Genomic DNA, 17,726 nt, shown 5'->3' on the forward strand with positions numbered 1-17,726 from the left:
TCCGTTTTGGAGAGTATTCATGTAAACTATGTCGGTTATGTCTTAATTAAACAGTTGTGAGTGTATCAGATGTGCATCAGTGCAATTGGATCCGCATGTCATTGGACATGATCCGATGTCTTAAAGTGACAGTGGGTAAAAAACCTAATATTATATATTCAAGCGACAAAAGAAAAAGAGAAAAGCATTCACTGTTTGTTAATAGCTTTAATAAGGATTAATTATATTTAATTCATACATATAAATATGTCTACTTGAAAGAATAAAGAATGATGTATGCAAGCAGTTATATAAATAATGCATATATCGTTCATTGAAAAGAAGACGATGGACACAAAGCACAACTACCGATCAAAATCAAATTTTACTTAAATCATTCTATATTTGTACCAAATAACACATCATATAAGAGAACATATATGCGAGTTGTTGCAATCTATCTGTAAACTTATCTTTGAAAACGACGTTTATCTAAAAAGTGTTTCAACTGTCCCGGCTCTCCCCTAACATACAGTAGCTACATAGCCCAATATGATCGCATAAGCCTAGCAAGAGCATTTTAATGAAAACTACTAAGTTAACAGGCATGTTGCCTAGCTTTTAGCAATAATCATTAAAAAGGAACTTAGCTTAGCTTTGTGAAGACTTTCAGAGATAATTGAAGAGTGAATCACATGTAGACACGCAATGAAGACTAAGGTCACTTCCAAATCAGCAGTTTATGATCCTAGCTCTAATCTCATGTTCAAATTCATGAATTTGAATTAATCTGAGGTGAAATTCCTCTCGCTAAATTCCTGGTTGGTTTAGCCCTTTGACACATTTTGTATCGGGGTCTCTGCTCGATGTCTCTGGTCTCCTTGCCCTGAAAAACGTTGAAGACCTCTTCCTTAAAGATAGATAGACTAATGAGGGAGCAACAAACTCAATCATTTGAAATGTTTGATCAAAACTACCTATTTGTCATTTTTGCATTGATGTTAACTTATCCGCAAAAAAATTACCCCTAACAGCCCATCATATTTCAGCATAATAACTTATGTGAATGAGTGGTTATGAAAAATAGTATGTTGATGAATTTGTAGCATTCTACTGTTACTCTTTCTGTCACATAAAGATAGCATCCACATAATTTATTCTTACAAATCGTGCAATTTTGGCACTTTTCTCAGCTTCCAAACTAGTCTGACCTTAATGATTGCTAGAAGTACATTACAAGTGATTCTGTTATGTGGGTGAAGGACAAACCCAATCGCAGGCAGCAACTCACACGGGGTTTGACAACAAAACAGAAAACAAAACCCACAATGGGGCAAAACAAGGCAGGATAGACAATTCTAGACTAATACTCAGACTTTAAACTAACAACTAAGACAGGATCAAACACTTCTTTCTAGAAGAGACTTTCAACAGATTACTCACGGTTTGTTTCACACAAAGTATGACAAGGTATGATACACAATGAACCGACACAGGACCGCAAACCAACTATGTATCACACGAAATACGTTCTGAGGAAACTATTTTGCAAATCGCAATTACATGCCAACATATTAAGCAGTGATTACGTTGGTCCTTAACCTAATCTATTGCAGTGCTATTACGTTTTTCCTGAACATAATACATAGCCTATTTATGCATAATCGTATTAAAGTTTTGACTCTATTGCATTCAACTGTCATATCAATTAGGTTTTCATTCGCATTTATTAATATAATAGGCCAACGTTACTCATAAATATATGAATATTATTTATATATATATATATATATATATATATATATATATATATTTACACAAAAAGCATTTCTCCAATAAAACACAACATACTGATACATTCACAAAATACATACATTTTATTAGCTTGATGTAAACCAAATACTAGAATCTATACGTTGTTTGCAAGAAACAGATCCAAAATTCAGAATTTTATCCAGTGATCTTCATCTTCATTTCTCAGCAGCGACCGCAAACGGCAAATCCGCGATTCCGCGCTGGTGATGAATTCAAATTCAAATAATGCGCCTACAAGAAGCGTTACGACATGTTTTACTGCAGTGATATCAAACGCTCATTGGCTCTCGCCTGCTTCGTCACAGATTGCGACATGCCGTGTTTCAGTCGGTGTAGTACGTTTGAAATGGAGAAGAGCGCGCGCCTTCAGAGAGCGATCCGAAATCAGATCAACATTTTCATGGATTAACGTTAATAACTTTAATTCTGATCTGTACCTCATACACAACTACTATAATACTGCCAGAGGACTGCGACTGCAACGCATCATCATGTGAACGACTTTTGGTAATGTTAACAATAAATAAATAAATTATTGTGAAATGTATGTAGGCTATACTTGTCATTATGTTTTTTTTCTTCATAATTGTGTTAGCCTACGTAGTTTTAAGGAATGGTTATGATTAGGTTTAGGGGTAGGAGTAGGATTAGTGGCTCAAAATATATTTTAATGCTAAAACTCATTTACCTACACATCTCTCTGTCCATTAGGCCTACGTTTTATCCTTTTTATATTCTGTATAAAATAAATATGTTTTGGTTTTTGGAGTAGGATTAAGGGGTCTTGTTACATTTATCTTTAAAAGTGAAAGTATACAGATATCGTTATGATATGAAATATACGTAAATAGTTAACGTTTTGTAGCTGTAAAAACGTAATAAGGTTACGTTTAAATGTTGAAAATACGTCCATATTATACGTTTTAGCATTTATCCAAACGTACTAAACGTACGTTTCATATCTTTGAAAATAACGTATTAAACCTACGTATTAACAATGAGACATATTAGGTTAAGGACCAACGTAATAGCACTGCTTATATGTTGGCATGTAACGTAATTGCAATTTGCAAAATAGTTTCCTCAGAACGTATTTCGTGTGATACAGGGTTGCCGCAAACACAAGGGGATTAAATAGGGATAAACTAATGAGGGGAACAGGTGACAGACTGGGGACGAGGAATCCGGGCAAGCTTGGACGAAGACACACGAGGTGAAGAAAAAGCCTGGTGTCTTGCGGAGACAGGGGCGATCGGGGAAACAGACTGGGGTTTAGTGATGACAGGGGTGGTCAGCGAAACACACAGAGTGCTGCAGGCGACAGGACAGGAACCTTGACGGGGGAAATAGTCCAGGGACTAGTGGAGACAAGGGAGGCCGGGAAAACAGACAGGGATACTACATTAGTAGCAGCAGCAACAGACTCAGACACAGAGGATAACGAAATGAGACTCCTGACAGGGGACATGGCTGGCGAAGGTGCAGGACACATGACAAGGGGTGTAACAGATGATAGTGGAGCTGGAACAGGGACAGAGATCACGGAAGATCAGGAATCGACGCTTCTCACTTCAAATTCAGTTGAGGCGTCGAAGGTAGCTGACTGGGGATCAGAGCTGTTGGCAGCGGGCTTGGGATTGATGCTCTGTGCAGCAGGCTTGGGATCAGAACTTACGGAAACAGGTCTGGGAACGGTGCTCTCTGGAGTATTTGGAACAGGTACTGGAGACAAGGCATGGAACTGACTAGACACCTAGAATTCTGACAAGACATGATAGATTCGGACAGGGTTCTGGCAGTTATGAAGACTGTATCACAGCCTTTGCAGCGGAATTGGCCTCTGCTTTCTCTTCAGCTGACATGACTAAAGACTCAGATACCCCTTTTCCACCAAAAAAAGAACTGGTTCAGAACTGGTGCTGGTTCAAAGTTGGTTCGGAGTTGGTTCAACTTGCGAACCGCTTCAGAACCTATTTGTTTTTCCACTGACTAGATCGCCCAGGGAACAACGTCGTTACGTCACTGTGTACGTCGCCATTCGTCTTAGCTAGAAACGCTTGCAAATACAACATTACTTTCGGATTATCTCTAACTCGTGTACCAAGAAAGCTTTAAAAACAATTGAAATATGTAAGTCTTTTAATCTTTTCGTTTGATATGTATTTTTTTCTGATAAGTTATGTACCCCTGTAATTGTGTCTTTTCTTTCCATTTATTTGTTCTATATTGTGACTTTTCTTCTTTGCTTATAATGTCTTCAATGAAAAAATTACAAAAATAGAAACGCTTGCGTTAACTTCAAGCATAACAATTACAAAGGCGGACTCCATCGTGTTTCTGCAAATGTTTCTCTTGGCTTTGCGATCCTTTATTATAGTCAGAAAAGATGTTTAGAACACATCTAAACACGCCCCAGCCCCTGACGTAAGCATGACGTGGTAAAAGAACGGTTCTAGTCCAGCAAAGAGTTGGTGGCGCTTTGGAACCAGTTCTCCTGGTCGAGAACCGGTTCTTTGGCTGTCGAAATACAAAGAACTGGTTCGTGCGCAGGCACCGGCTCCGAACCGGCTCTCAAAATGCTTTGGTGGAAAAGGGGCTACAGATGACATTCACAGTACTAGTCTCTTGAATGGATCTCTCCAACGCCGACTGGGAAACGATGCTTTCTGCAGCAGGTTCAAGAACTGTGTCTCCTGTTGCAAAGACAGGAACACGCTATCAGCATCTGGGCCAGGAACAGCACTTTTGACTTCAGCGGCAGGTTGGAGAGCCATCGCGGACTCAGGGACCCTTCTTTCTGGGTCGTGGAGTGGAGATCGTGGCCAGACTAGTAATCGGAGAGGGAGGTTGAGCAGGAACCGTTACAGGAACTGGGAAACTCACAGCAGGCGAGGAGGATTCCGGACAGGAAGACTCTGATGCTGACTCCCACGACGGGTGCCTTTCACGCTTACCATGAAGATTGATGGATGTGGAAGGTGTCTCAGGAGTCGCAGTGGTACTGGGTTGGTCCCCAAGTGTAGCAACGGCTGGCAGACGACCCTCAGGGATCACAGGAAGTGTAGTGGGAGATGAGGACTTTGTAGCGCCCTACAGCTCCCTCCGAGACAGACTGTCCAAGATACTGTGGAACGGGCGGCTGACCAGTCTCTCTCATTCAGCGAGAGGAGGAGGGACGTTAAGACCCGCGATGACTTACCCTGAGAAGGGAAAGGAAGCTTGCTTTCTAGGCTGTCAGCGATGGCCGTCTGCCACCATCGTTGGGGTCTGACGGCTGCAGTGCAGTGTAGAAAAAATAGTTGCGCTGTCTGCTGGGTTTTTTCTTGGTTGGTTTCATTCTGTTATGTGGATGAAGGACGAACCCAATCGCATACAGCAAATATCTCACACAGGGTTTATTAATGACAAAAACAGAAAACAAAAGGCAGGATGGACAATATTAGACTAATACTCAGACTAACAACTAAGACAGGATCAAACACTTCTTTCTATACAAGACTTTCAACACGGTTTGTATCACACAAAGTATAACAAGGTATGATACACAATGAACCGACACAGGACAACAAACAAGGGGATTAAATAGGGAGGAACTAATGAGGGTAATAGGTGACACAGAGGTAATAATGACAAGACGAGGAACTGAAATTTGATGCACAATGTTTTGTTTGCCAATTTTCTTGATTTGGCCAATTGATATTTTAAGGATTAGTAAGCAGCAAAGAGCAAGCAAGCTAAATTTTTCTTAAACTTTTCTTCGATCAAACAGTTGAATGGTGATATCCTTCGCCATACGGTGATGTAATAATGTTGATATTTACATTGTTTTTGTTTTTTTCGTTTTTTACTTGTAGAAAAGTTTATATACAAACAAGAAAATCTTATTCTCATTTAGTATATATAAATCATCAGTAATAGTAAATTAAAATCAAATTATAAACAAGAAATTAGACATTTTAATTTCTTTCTTTAAAATACAAGACTAACCAGAAATTTAATTTGGTTTTGACTATAGGTTTATTAAACTTAGAAAAGAATGCATACATAATTGCTTATAGGAAATTAGAACAAGAACTGGATTTTCCATCCAAACCAGGGCCCACCCATCTTACTCCTTGCAGGAGTAGTCTTGTTTGAACCAGTTTGGTTCTGAGACTGAATTCAGTTGAGTCATTTCCTCTACCATCAGATTCCAATTCCCAGCCGAGTTTAATCCCAAATACACCCTTCACGTGAGCATTTGCTGAAGACAGCACCACTGACTAACCATTAATAATTTAACTGAAGGATTACTCTGGTGCCTGCTTCATGTTTGGGTGTGTTATAAAGGTTCTCAGCAAATGAGCATAATCTTCACTTTTCAACTTTTTGTTTGTTTAATATAGGTATTTGACATTACAATATACAAAGTTACAGTCAGTAGAATGTCTGTTGGGGGAGCATCAAAATAAAGGGTCAGTCTATATTAAGCAGACAGTCTAGGAATACTCTAATGAGAGATACTTGTAGTTAGTAGAATGTCTAAAGTAGACCATAAAAAATAAAGTGTTATCAAAAATTTTTACAATAATACTGCATGCTTGTAAAACCAATTGGTAAATTGATCTTTACTTGAAGAAAACAAATCAACACAATCACAATTACTTTGTAATCATCCTTATTTATAATTGACATACAATTATATATATATATATATATATATATATATATATATATATATATATATATATATAAACATAAATATTATTATAAAATAATATTAAACATCTAGTATCATCATTAATGTATCATCATCCATAAAAATCATAATAAAACTGAAAAAAATCCTAGATACAACAATAAAAAGTAAAAAAAAAATGTTACATAACACAAGAACTGAATTATTCATTCATTTATTATTATTATAAATGAATAAAGGATTGCTCTAAAAATGTTTTTTTTACATTGTAAAACAGCTAAATATTATATTTCACATACTTTTAAATACATGTTTTTTTTTCCACATTAGACACTCATAAACATGATCAGCCAATGAGAATAACTAAAAGATATTTTAGAATGGGTGGGTTGTTTTTCCTTTTGCGTAGAAGACATTGGAAATAAAAAAAAATGGCAATATGGAGGCATAGCAGGGCCGTAAACACAAACAGCTATGCCAACATCTTGCCATATTTTCTCTTCCGAACTGAAAACCTCGCCATCTCCTCTAGACCTGATGAACAACTTCACAACAAATCAACAATATTTGTACAGCTGTAAAACAGTGTTTATGTGGTAGCAAGAAAATAATTCTATTTCAATTATGACAGAATCAATCAGACCAGTGACTCCAAAACAAGAATAGGCCTAATTGAACAGGTTTAAGGAGGTACTGCTTTTAAAGGTATTCGATTATTTTAATTTAAAATATCTTACAAATTATCTTTTGTTGACGATTTAAGAAATTTTAAGGAAAAACAGATAATATATGCGTTCTCAATTTGTGTGGGTGATACTTGTAGCACAATATATGTACACACACACACACACACACACACACATATATATATATATATAAATATATATATATATATATATATATATATATATATATATAGGCAAATTTAGAGTGCAATATCTTCATTTCTTCATTAACTTTTTTTGTGGAAAAACACTAAAACATCTTTGCCTGTTGATTAATCACAGTTCATCAAGATAATTGTTTTGTGTTACTAGTTTTCTGAAATGGTATGTTTGACTAATTAGACATTGTCAGCGTTTCATACCAAATGTGGGTCAAATGTGGACAAACCCAGCCGTGGGTGGCATTAGGCACAGCATATACCTTTCAACGTTTCAAACCAAATTTGGGTCAAATGTGGACAAACCCAGCCGTGGGTGACATTATTAAATTAGGCACACTTTTAAACGAACGTTTGGGGTTGTCCATATTTGACCCAAAATTGGGTTAAAATAACCCAGCAAGTTTTAGAGAATTGTTTTAGAGTATATGAAGAAAAACAAATAAACTTAATAATAGAAATTAAACTGGAAGTTTTTTTTCTGGCTTAATTCTGACTGAGAACAAGCCTTTTCCCCCCATAAAGTGACAGGCAGTATAGGCCAAATTTAAAAATAGAAAAAATAAAAATAAATAGCCTAAAAAAGAAAAGAAATAAAATAATAATATTTTTGAGAAATTCACCTCAATGGATAGAAATACAAATTAACTTACCAAGCAGCTTTTGAGTCTGAAAACGTTCTGCTGCTATAATCAAACTGTTCCATGTCGTTTCTGCTGCCGAATCCGATGTTTCAATAATCTCGCAATCGCTCCAAAGGTCCCGCTGTAGTGAATCGAGCTGTTGCTTTGAAGGGCTTTTTCCACCGAATAAGGTGAGTCAGCAAACTTCGAGATGGTTCAGGTGTGTTCAGGTAAGTGTCAGCGCGTCGTCACCACAGCGCCGCGCCCACCCATGGTAAAGGAGAATAATGAAGCGCGCACGTCAGGCGTCAAAGTAGCCCGGCATTCAGGTTACACTGGCTCGAAGATGATTTTCAAATGCTTTTAAACGCAAAGCAATGTTCGGTTCATTTCATTCACGTTTGTGTGAATCACGCGAGGTTTCGGTCTGGACGGGGTCCTGCTGCACCTCTTGGGATGTGAGCTAGACTCTTGGAGAGGTCTCGTGCTGAGTCAGGCTCGATTTTACGGATGAATCATTTAATAATTAGGTAGACTTTCCGCTTTTTTTTCTTTTTTTATTTTCCTGACCCGATTCTTTGTCACTCACTTATAGGCTATGCATACACACTTTTTAACGAGTGGATCACATATTAACAGTCAGTCAAATCTATATGTTAATGTCGAATAGGCTATAGCCTAGCCTATAGATTTGTATTATTTGTTTGTTTTTATGTTAAAATCCGTGTCCTAGCTTATAATTAGCTATTACACAAGTATTGCCTATACCGCTATGTGGTGGATTGACGACAAGGCAACACGTTTCAAAATGTTCCCATTTGTTTACGGTGATGTAGCTATTTGACACATGTCTCAAAACCTTCATTTTATATATTATGAACGTTTGTTAATAAAAAAAGAAAGAAAATTGGCTACAACTGTTCCCAGGCGGCGTGAATAATATTATTGATATTATGTAAAATGGATACAGTGAAAAATAATATATGTAGACCTATTAATCTTTTCTTAATATTAATCTTGTTTATGTTAATTTTAACATTTAGGCTATAATTAATTATTAAAATAAATGGTTGTATCTGTTAATATAATTTAATGGACCTTACTGTAATTAACATGAACTACAAGAATATTTACAACAATTAATAAATAGACCATTTCAAAAGATGTAAACAACACTGGTCCAGAAGCACTTCCTGTTTCAGTTTTTTAACACTACATAAAAGCTGGGATAAAATACAACCAACAGAACATTTAAAACTGAATCAAAAAGTTAAACAAACATCTTTAAGATGTTTTCTTTTACATGTGAAATAAAGAAAATAGTTACAAACTGAAACAGGAAGTGCTTCTGGACCAGTGTTGTTTACATCTTGTGAAATGGTCTATAGGCTACTGTTACAAATGTATTGCTAATTTTTATTTGTAATTGAAGTTAACTAATGGGACGTTGCTGTAAAGTGTTACCAATAATATTCATATATACAACTTTTGATTTTAATAATGCATTAGTAAATAATGAAATTAATACTAAAGGGGTAGTTCACCCAAAAAACACAATTTTGTGATTACTTATTTTTTTCAAACCTGAATAGAAATTCTTACGGGAACAACTTGAGGGTGAGTAATGCTATCGTTATATTTTTGGGGGGCGAGGTCTCCCTCATTAAGATTATTCAACAATTTAAAGTATTTGAAGAGTTCAGATGCAAAAGCCTCTAAATGCCATTTGAAATTTTCTTCTTTAATGATGATTTTTATCAAACTTGTATATTTAAGTTCAGTAATTTCACTTAAATAACAATTAATAGGTAATTATCATTGCCATTTAAGTGAAATTACTGAACTTAAATATACAAGTTTGATTAAAAAAAAAATCATCATTAAAGAAGAAAATTTCAAATGGCATTTAGAGGCTTTTGCATCTGAACTCTTCATTTTTTCATTGACAGTTTGTATTAACCATAGTTAACTGATGTAACAAATGGAAGCTTATTGCAACTCTTTAATGCTTTAAAGATCCTACTGTAATACTGATCCTACTGTAAGTGTTTGAAGAATAATAGGCTAATGATAATAATAATTGTCAGACTGTTGGCCAAATTTCTCTGTGAGGTGAGTCACTTCCTTTGCCACACACCCATCCCTAAATCCCACGTGGATCATCCCACATTACACATGAAATAGGCCTACCTCCATCCATTCGCAAACTGACAAACCCAAAAACGCCTATCGCAGCACCATGGCTCTTAACTTTACATAACAAAAACAGCAGAGAAAAAAAAAAAAAACTCAACTGAGATACTTATTGTTTCAGTCTACGCCTAAATTCTTCAAGCACGTATGTGTTTAGGTACGCAAAGCCAATTGATCGGAAAAATAATAGGCCATACCCTGCAAAGCCTGAAATATGAAATAAGTCAAACAAACATACACACACACACACACACACACACACACACTAAAAATGATTGGTTATTTTAACCCAATTTTGGGTCAAAAATGTATAAATTTGACCTAAAAACAACCCAGCATTTTTTAGAGTGCACACACACACACAATATATATATATATATATATATATATAGAGAGACAGACAGACAGACAGACAGACAGACAGATAGATAGATAGATAGATAGATAGATAGATAGATATGTACATAAATGAGTTGCACAAAAAGCATATAATAAATATCATACCAAGATGATATTGCTCAAAGCTTAGTTATTTTTATAATAAAAACTCTGTAATTTTAAACATATGCTAATGCAATACAATGATGGATCATATTTAATCCTCACATTTCTTAGCCTATACACTTTACAATAAGGTTCGTTAGTTAACATTAGTTGAATACATTACTAATGAACTGCACATTTATATGGCATGTATTAAACTTTGTTAATGTTAATTTCAACATTTACTTTATTAAAATCTTGTTAACATTAGTTAATGCACTGTGAACTACCATGAACTAACAAGCTGTATTTTTATTAAATAACATTAACAAATACAGTAATAAATGGATTGGTCGTGGTTAGTTCATGTTAGTTAACACATTAATGTTATAACTGAACCTTATTGTAAAGTGTTACCAGTGATTTTTTTAAAGAAAAGGTCAGTTGATGTTCATCTTCAAATAAAAGTTACTCTTATGTTTAGGCCTATAATAAAAATCAGTAAAGATTTCACAGCAAAAAATTATTTTGTGGCATAATGCAATTCTGAAATGTGTGTCAAATGACTCTGAATCAACCACACTCTACAGTACTTTGAGCTCCACGTGTGAATCACCTACAGTGACCCAGACGGGCAGATCTTATTCTCCCGTCCGCGAAGCTCTGCTTGACTCACCGAAATTAACCAAAACTGCCGAGTCTGACCGTGTGTCATGTAAGGGAAACAAAACCTTCGCCGTCCAGCTCATTTGGGGATAATAAAGTTGTGCTGTTCAGCTTGAACGAGTCTGGTCACACTGCCGCAGCCCAGCAGAGTGTTTTGTCACCCACACATGGTTGTGATCAGACACACATGACGCACTTATGCTCACTGCATGAATCAGCTCTCGAACGAACACGCTGCTTTATTTTTATGTATTTTACAACTCTGTGCTCTTATCATTGCGGGCAAAAGTTCATGAATTCGTGTAGCTCAAAAATCAAAGATCAAACATGTATGACCCAATTCTGTAAGGGTGATAGAGTGGGGCATGTTGTCACATCTCCTTCTATATTTATTCCTGCTAATTTGAGAGGAATACTGAATATAATAATGCGAACAATCTAAAATACATCTTCCACAACATATGGACCAAAGAAATTGTAATGAATTCATTCCATTACAACATGTAAAATTAATGACAACTTGCCCCTAAATCTCTTTACCCTCTGCTGTCACTGGGACGATACCCTTTAAAAAGGTTCAAATATGTACCATGTAGGTGCTAATATGTACTTGTGGTGCCAATATGTAGGCTTTAAGGTAATATGCACAAATGTGTAGGTTACCTTTTGAAATAGGCTACCACTGACAGTTTCTGACATTTATGAAAAATCTACTCTTGACTGGAGAACACAGTTAAAATCAACACACCTTAAAACATTGTTCACTCTCAGTGTATGTGTGTGTGTCCTGCCTGTGGATTTATTGTGTTCATGATTTTATATATATATATAAATTTTTTTTTTTTTTTTTTTTTTTTTTGCCCCGCAACTCTCCCCCTTCCCCCTCACCTCAAGAGGATGGTGGTCACGAAGGCCTGATTTCAACCCCTTACGTAATTTCTAAGCGATTATACTGACTGTTGAAAATATTCCGTCTCACTCTCCCCTGTTTAAAAATGTAAAAAGTGAAAAGGTGTCCCAATCAACCTGAATTCACCCCTTATTTTATGATAAGTATGTGTTAGAAAATAAATCAATTATTATTATTTTTCTTTTGTTCTTTCTTTTAATTTTTAAAATGAAGTGTTACCTCACCTTGTCTGGATATTCGTCCTTGAATCGAGATATTTACAGAAGTTTCTTTACAGATAGCTGACGAGAATCTACTCTAAAGCACTGAACTCTGATCACAGAACATTCCGAACTTTATAAACACCTTTAGAGGGATTCCCTGGAAAATCAGTAAGACGTCCCAGATCCACACTGAGACGGAATTCCCCAATCTGGATACGGAGGAAATAGTGGGGATTCGTTGGGAGATTATTTTCCTTGTTAGCCTATTCTGTGGAAAAATGTAGGCTACCGTTAATTCCCAGGAAAGGGCGCGTTCCTGAAACTACAACCGTTTGTTTGTCGGCCTTTCTGACGGTATAGAATGAAATCGTTGAATTAATGAAAGTGAAAGTCATTAGGACTCGATGCATCTTTTGAACATTAGATGGCGTCCAAATCAAATGCATGAGAGTTGTGAGGCTCCTATGTCAGCAGCATCTCATTTAAAGGGATAATTCACTTTGAAATTAATTTTTGATATGTTTTAGCTTACCTCAAGGGCATCCAAGATGTAGGTGTCTTTGTTTCTACAGTATTTTCAATTTTGACATTTTTCAGTCAAACCGTTGTTAACTAGCCTATATAAATACTGTTCGTTTTCGTTTGTTTTATGCAGTTTATTGAGATGCTTTCTTCTAGCCTATATACCCAGCTAACATTTTTTTTTCAGCTAACAAAAAAATATTGTTTCATAAGACTTAAAACGTGTCAGGTCTATTTAATATATGTTTTATTTATACAACTGACAACAGAATTGTCAGAGGCATCATACAAAGATTTGAACGTGTAACAACACTGCAGATCTGACCAATCAAAGCCCGATTGTAAACTGACCAATCAGGACTCTTCTCCTCTAAAGATGTGCTATTTTCATAGACAGTTAAAGAAAGGCTATTTTGGGGGGTTTTGGTCTAGATACGAAATGCCCACATGCCTTCTCTCAGCCATCTACTAGTTCACATATTGAATCGTCCTTATTGATGGGTCTCTACAGAGTTTTTATTTAGGGGTGCTAAAAATAACTGTCAAACCTTACCTTTCTGAAGCAGTTCTATCTCAACAGCACCAGATGGCGCAGTGCAGTTAGTAATAGGTAAATCCCGCCCTTTCCAGTAGCACCTCAATGCAGTACATGAGATCTACGGGGAGGAGTCAGATCACGATCCAAGGGGTGGAGGGGTAGGATTAGGGTTGGGTTTAAGGATTAGGGGTGGGCAGTGGTGCAATGTAACGAAGTACAAATACTTTGTTACTTTACTCAAAGGTATCCACAAGTTTCCGAGGGGCGCTCCTGTAAAAAATAAAGTGGGTGAAACTTCCGGTGAGGCGGCGGAAGTAGCATTCCAATGGTATTTTGTGTGTTAGTTAGCGAAGAGGCTAGCTGTTTTTCTGAGAATTATTTTACTATTTAAAGACGCAAATCTTTATGAGAGATGTCGTTACGGAGCTCAGGGGCAACATGTGCTGTTCGCGGTTGTATGTATAACCGGACTAAACTAATTCAGTGGCTTAAACGTGATTGTTTTGAACATAAGCTGAAAACGAAATCAGAGTGATCCTGAGCCCGTCTCTGATCCTGCCAACGACTGTAGTTTCCATCACCTCCCAAAAGACGACGAATCTTCCTGTGTACATTTGTTTCAATTCTTAATATTCTATCAAATTTTATCAGCATGTGTTTGGATGTTCTCTATTGATGTTACACCTAAACTCAGGATCAAAGCCTGTGTTGACAGAATACCAAATGTGCCAGTTAATGTATTCAAGTAGCACATTCATTTATAATTTTGAATAAACTCCAAAGCACAATGACTAAGTGTGTATTTTTTATTTTAATTGTTTGTCAGCTCGCACAACTGTCTGTCACCATGCCTTGATGAGTATTGATTATTAATAATGTTATTATAATACTGCCAATCAACTACTGCGGAGGGTACTGTTATTTCACCCTTTTTAATTTCGTTGAGGTTGTGTTCCCACATCGGTAACTAGTTTGGATCGCTATAACTTGAATGACTGTCAACTATTGAATGAACGAGTGTCAAGCATGTCAAATCGTGCTTTGTTTACTTCAAAACGGAAGTCGCGCCCACTTTTGACGCAAGGCCTCATGGGGCGTAGGAAACTTGTGGATAGCGGAGGATCTTTCCGAATTTTAGAGAAGACCCGCCCTCTCCAATTTTTTTAAAAAATGCACATGCACAAACACAACACTCTTGCTCCCGAGAGGGAACTCCTATTACGCCTTGCACAATTATGTTGCAAATTATAAACTAAATCAAAAACATTCATAAAAAAGACAACATGTCAAATGCCCTTCCGTGTTTTACTTAATATACTGATCGATTGAGTGACCGAGGACTCAAGACATGATATGTGTACAACCTGTATCACACGAAATACGTTCTGAGGAAACTATTTTGCAAATCGCAATTACGTTACATGGCAACATATAAGCAGGGCTATTACTTTGGTCCTTAACCTAATATGTCTCATTGTTAATACGTAGGTATTAATACGTTATTTTTATACATAGTTGCATATGTAATGGAGAAGTAGCTTGTTGCATTTGTGTAATAATAAACACACAAGGTTTTAGAATATGAACACATGAACACACAAGGTTTTAGAATATTTCAGCGTGATACCATTTACCATTTGGTCAAAAGGCTACTTTAGACAAATTGAGATGTTTATCGTGTCTATCCGGTGCATGACTTGTGCCAGGGCTAGCATTGCTAAGTAGCTTGCATTAACTTTTACTAGTGATTTTAAATGGATTTCTCCAAATAGCATGACAAACTTTACCTGTCTAGTAGAATCTTCGCGACTGTGGCATCAGTGAGAAGCCCAACCTGTGCTTTTAGCGCACGCCAGCGTGTGATATTCACCCAAAATCACTCTGGTCTTGTTTCTATATTATGCGGCCTTTCTCTTCTTATCATACACTTCATATAGCTACATTTTTTCTCTTTCGACCCTCAGCCATTTTCAAAGGAATGGCTGAAACTGTAACTTCGACATAATACACCTGAAAGTGAAAACTACATAGGGATGAGCACGTACGACGGCCTTACGTAAACATATCACCAGAATGATTGACACTTAGGTGGACCAATAGTATAGACTACCCACCCGGAAAAAGAAAATCCTCCGCTATACCTTTAAGTACATTTTTCACGTATGTTTACTTTACTTAAGTAGAATACATGGTGCATACTTTTTACTTTTACTTCGTTACATTTTGCAGCAATTATTATACTTTCTACTTTACACTAAATGCGTCTCGCACGCAGTGTGTTTATCGTACAATTTATACCCGAAAATGTGTTTTTACGTGCATAGGAAACGCACCGTGTGTAATATACGTTTGGTTAGGATTATGGCAAGCCAAGAGGTTCAGAATTACACCATAAATGAATCGCTTTTAATGCCAAAAAATAGTTATTAACATATAGTAAGGATAAGCATGTCTGGTTATTTGTACTTTTACTTAAGTACTGAAATTCATTACTTCCTCCACCACTGGGGGTGGGTTTAGGGATCAGGGGGCGGAGTTGGGTATGTAAAGTGGGAGGAGTTTGATCTGGATCCGACTCCTCCCCATGGATTTCATGTTCCGCAGTGAGAACCAACTCGCCCTTTCCGCTAGCACGGCTGGACCTCTAGATTGAAAAATCGTCAATGCATGTGAATGAGAGAATTAATTATTTTCTAAGTTTTAATTTTGCAATGAATGTGAACATATGCTGTCTGTGAATTTTTTATATATTTTTTCGTGTAAAGAATGCTACAATTTAGCAGGTAGAATTTATATGGTTAGACTTTGTGTGAGAGCACTTTGCGCTGCTTTCGACGTGTTTGATATAGGCTACGTCACCACCACTAGCACACGGACGGATCCCGCTAAACAAACCATTGTTTGAATGGTGACATTTGGGTATAAAACACACAGGCATCTCGATCTAATTCCTTAGATTATTGCACCGTGATTTGTGGATGGAAAATGTGTTATGCGGTGACGTCACATATGCGACCTGTAGACTTTCTCGTTAAGATCCATACAATAAACTGTCAAACTCGTTACATGAGAAATTATACAAAAAATTCACAGACAACATATGTTCACATTCATGGCACAATTCAAACGGGATCAGAAAATAATAATTTTCTCTCATTCACTTGCATTGATGGGCGGGACTTATCAGCTCTATTGATAGAACGCCTGAAATCTTACATAAATTTACTTTAAACTCATATTTTGACTTTAACAACTGCAGCTGTGAACAAATCACCTCACACTCTGCAACTGCTATGTGACGTGACCTTCGACCCAAAAAGGTAGGTGTCGAAAAACTTCAGTGGGTGGGTGGGGGCCAACTACAGTGACGTCACTGCTTTAAATCCCGCCGTGTTTGACAGAAAGTAAACCCAAGCAAGCACAACGTAATTTGGCTTTGACTTTTATACCAAAACACTGTCACACCCAGACACTCCCTTAATGCAGAGTAAACGTACATATTTCCTCACATCTTCAGGCGAATGTGAATGATTTGCATGTGCTATTCCTGAGACAGTAAGAGTGTGTGCTGTATACAAGGGAATGTGTACACCTTACGTGCATCAGCATCAAAACAAGAATAGAAAATATTAACTTTTTTTATTAGCCTATATTTGACAAAAAGAAAGTGCAGCTATTATCATATAGCAGGCCCATTAGACGTCTAATATGCTATTTGGGGGTTGTTTTTAAACATCAATTACGTGATTATTAAGTTATTAAATGGCATATTTTAGCTCATTCTAATGTGGAAAGTTTCTCATTTTGCTCAATTTATCTCATAGGCTGAGCATATTTTTTCTTCTTCGTCATTATTATTATTATTTTACCACTAGGCCGGCCTATACTATTAAATCCTTCACAAATGCGGAGGAATTTCAACCTTTCACTCTGAGGGTAGTTTCAGTCTATGAATGATTAACTGCATTCATCCAGGCCGCGTTAGTGCAGCGGTGACGCGCAAAACTCTCATCAGGTTTTCCGAGTGCCTCTCGTAGCGCAACATCACTTGTGGGTGGATTCCGTTGTCACTGACAACAACAACCCCTAAATCAAAGCATGAGGATCGGAATTACATCACAGGCTCGTGCTGGGCTGGGTCTGGCCACTCCGCCAGGTGTAATCACAAGCTTTTCTCGTGGGAACTCCCTTGAAGAGGCTTTTCCTGCGGTGAGCTTTCACGCATCCATCGCC

Source organism: Pimephales promelas, chromosome 1 (assembly GCF_988280905.1).
Source record: "Pimephales promelas chromosome 1, fPimPro1.hap1.1, whole genome shotgun sequence".
NCBI lineage: Eukaryota > Metazoa > Chordata > Actinopteri > Cypriniformes > Leuciscidae > Pimephales > Pimephales promelas.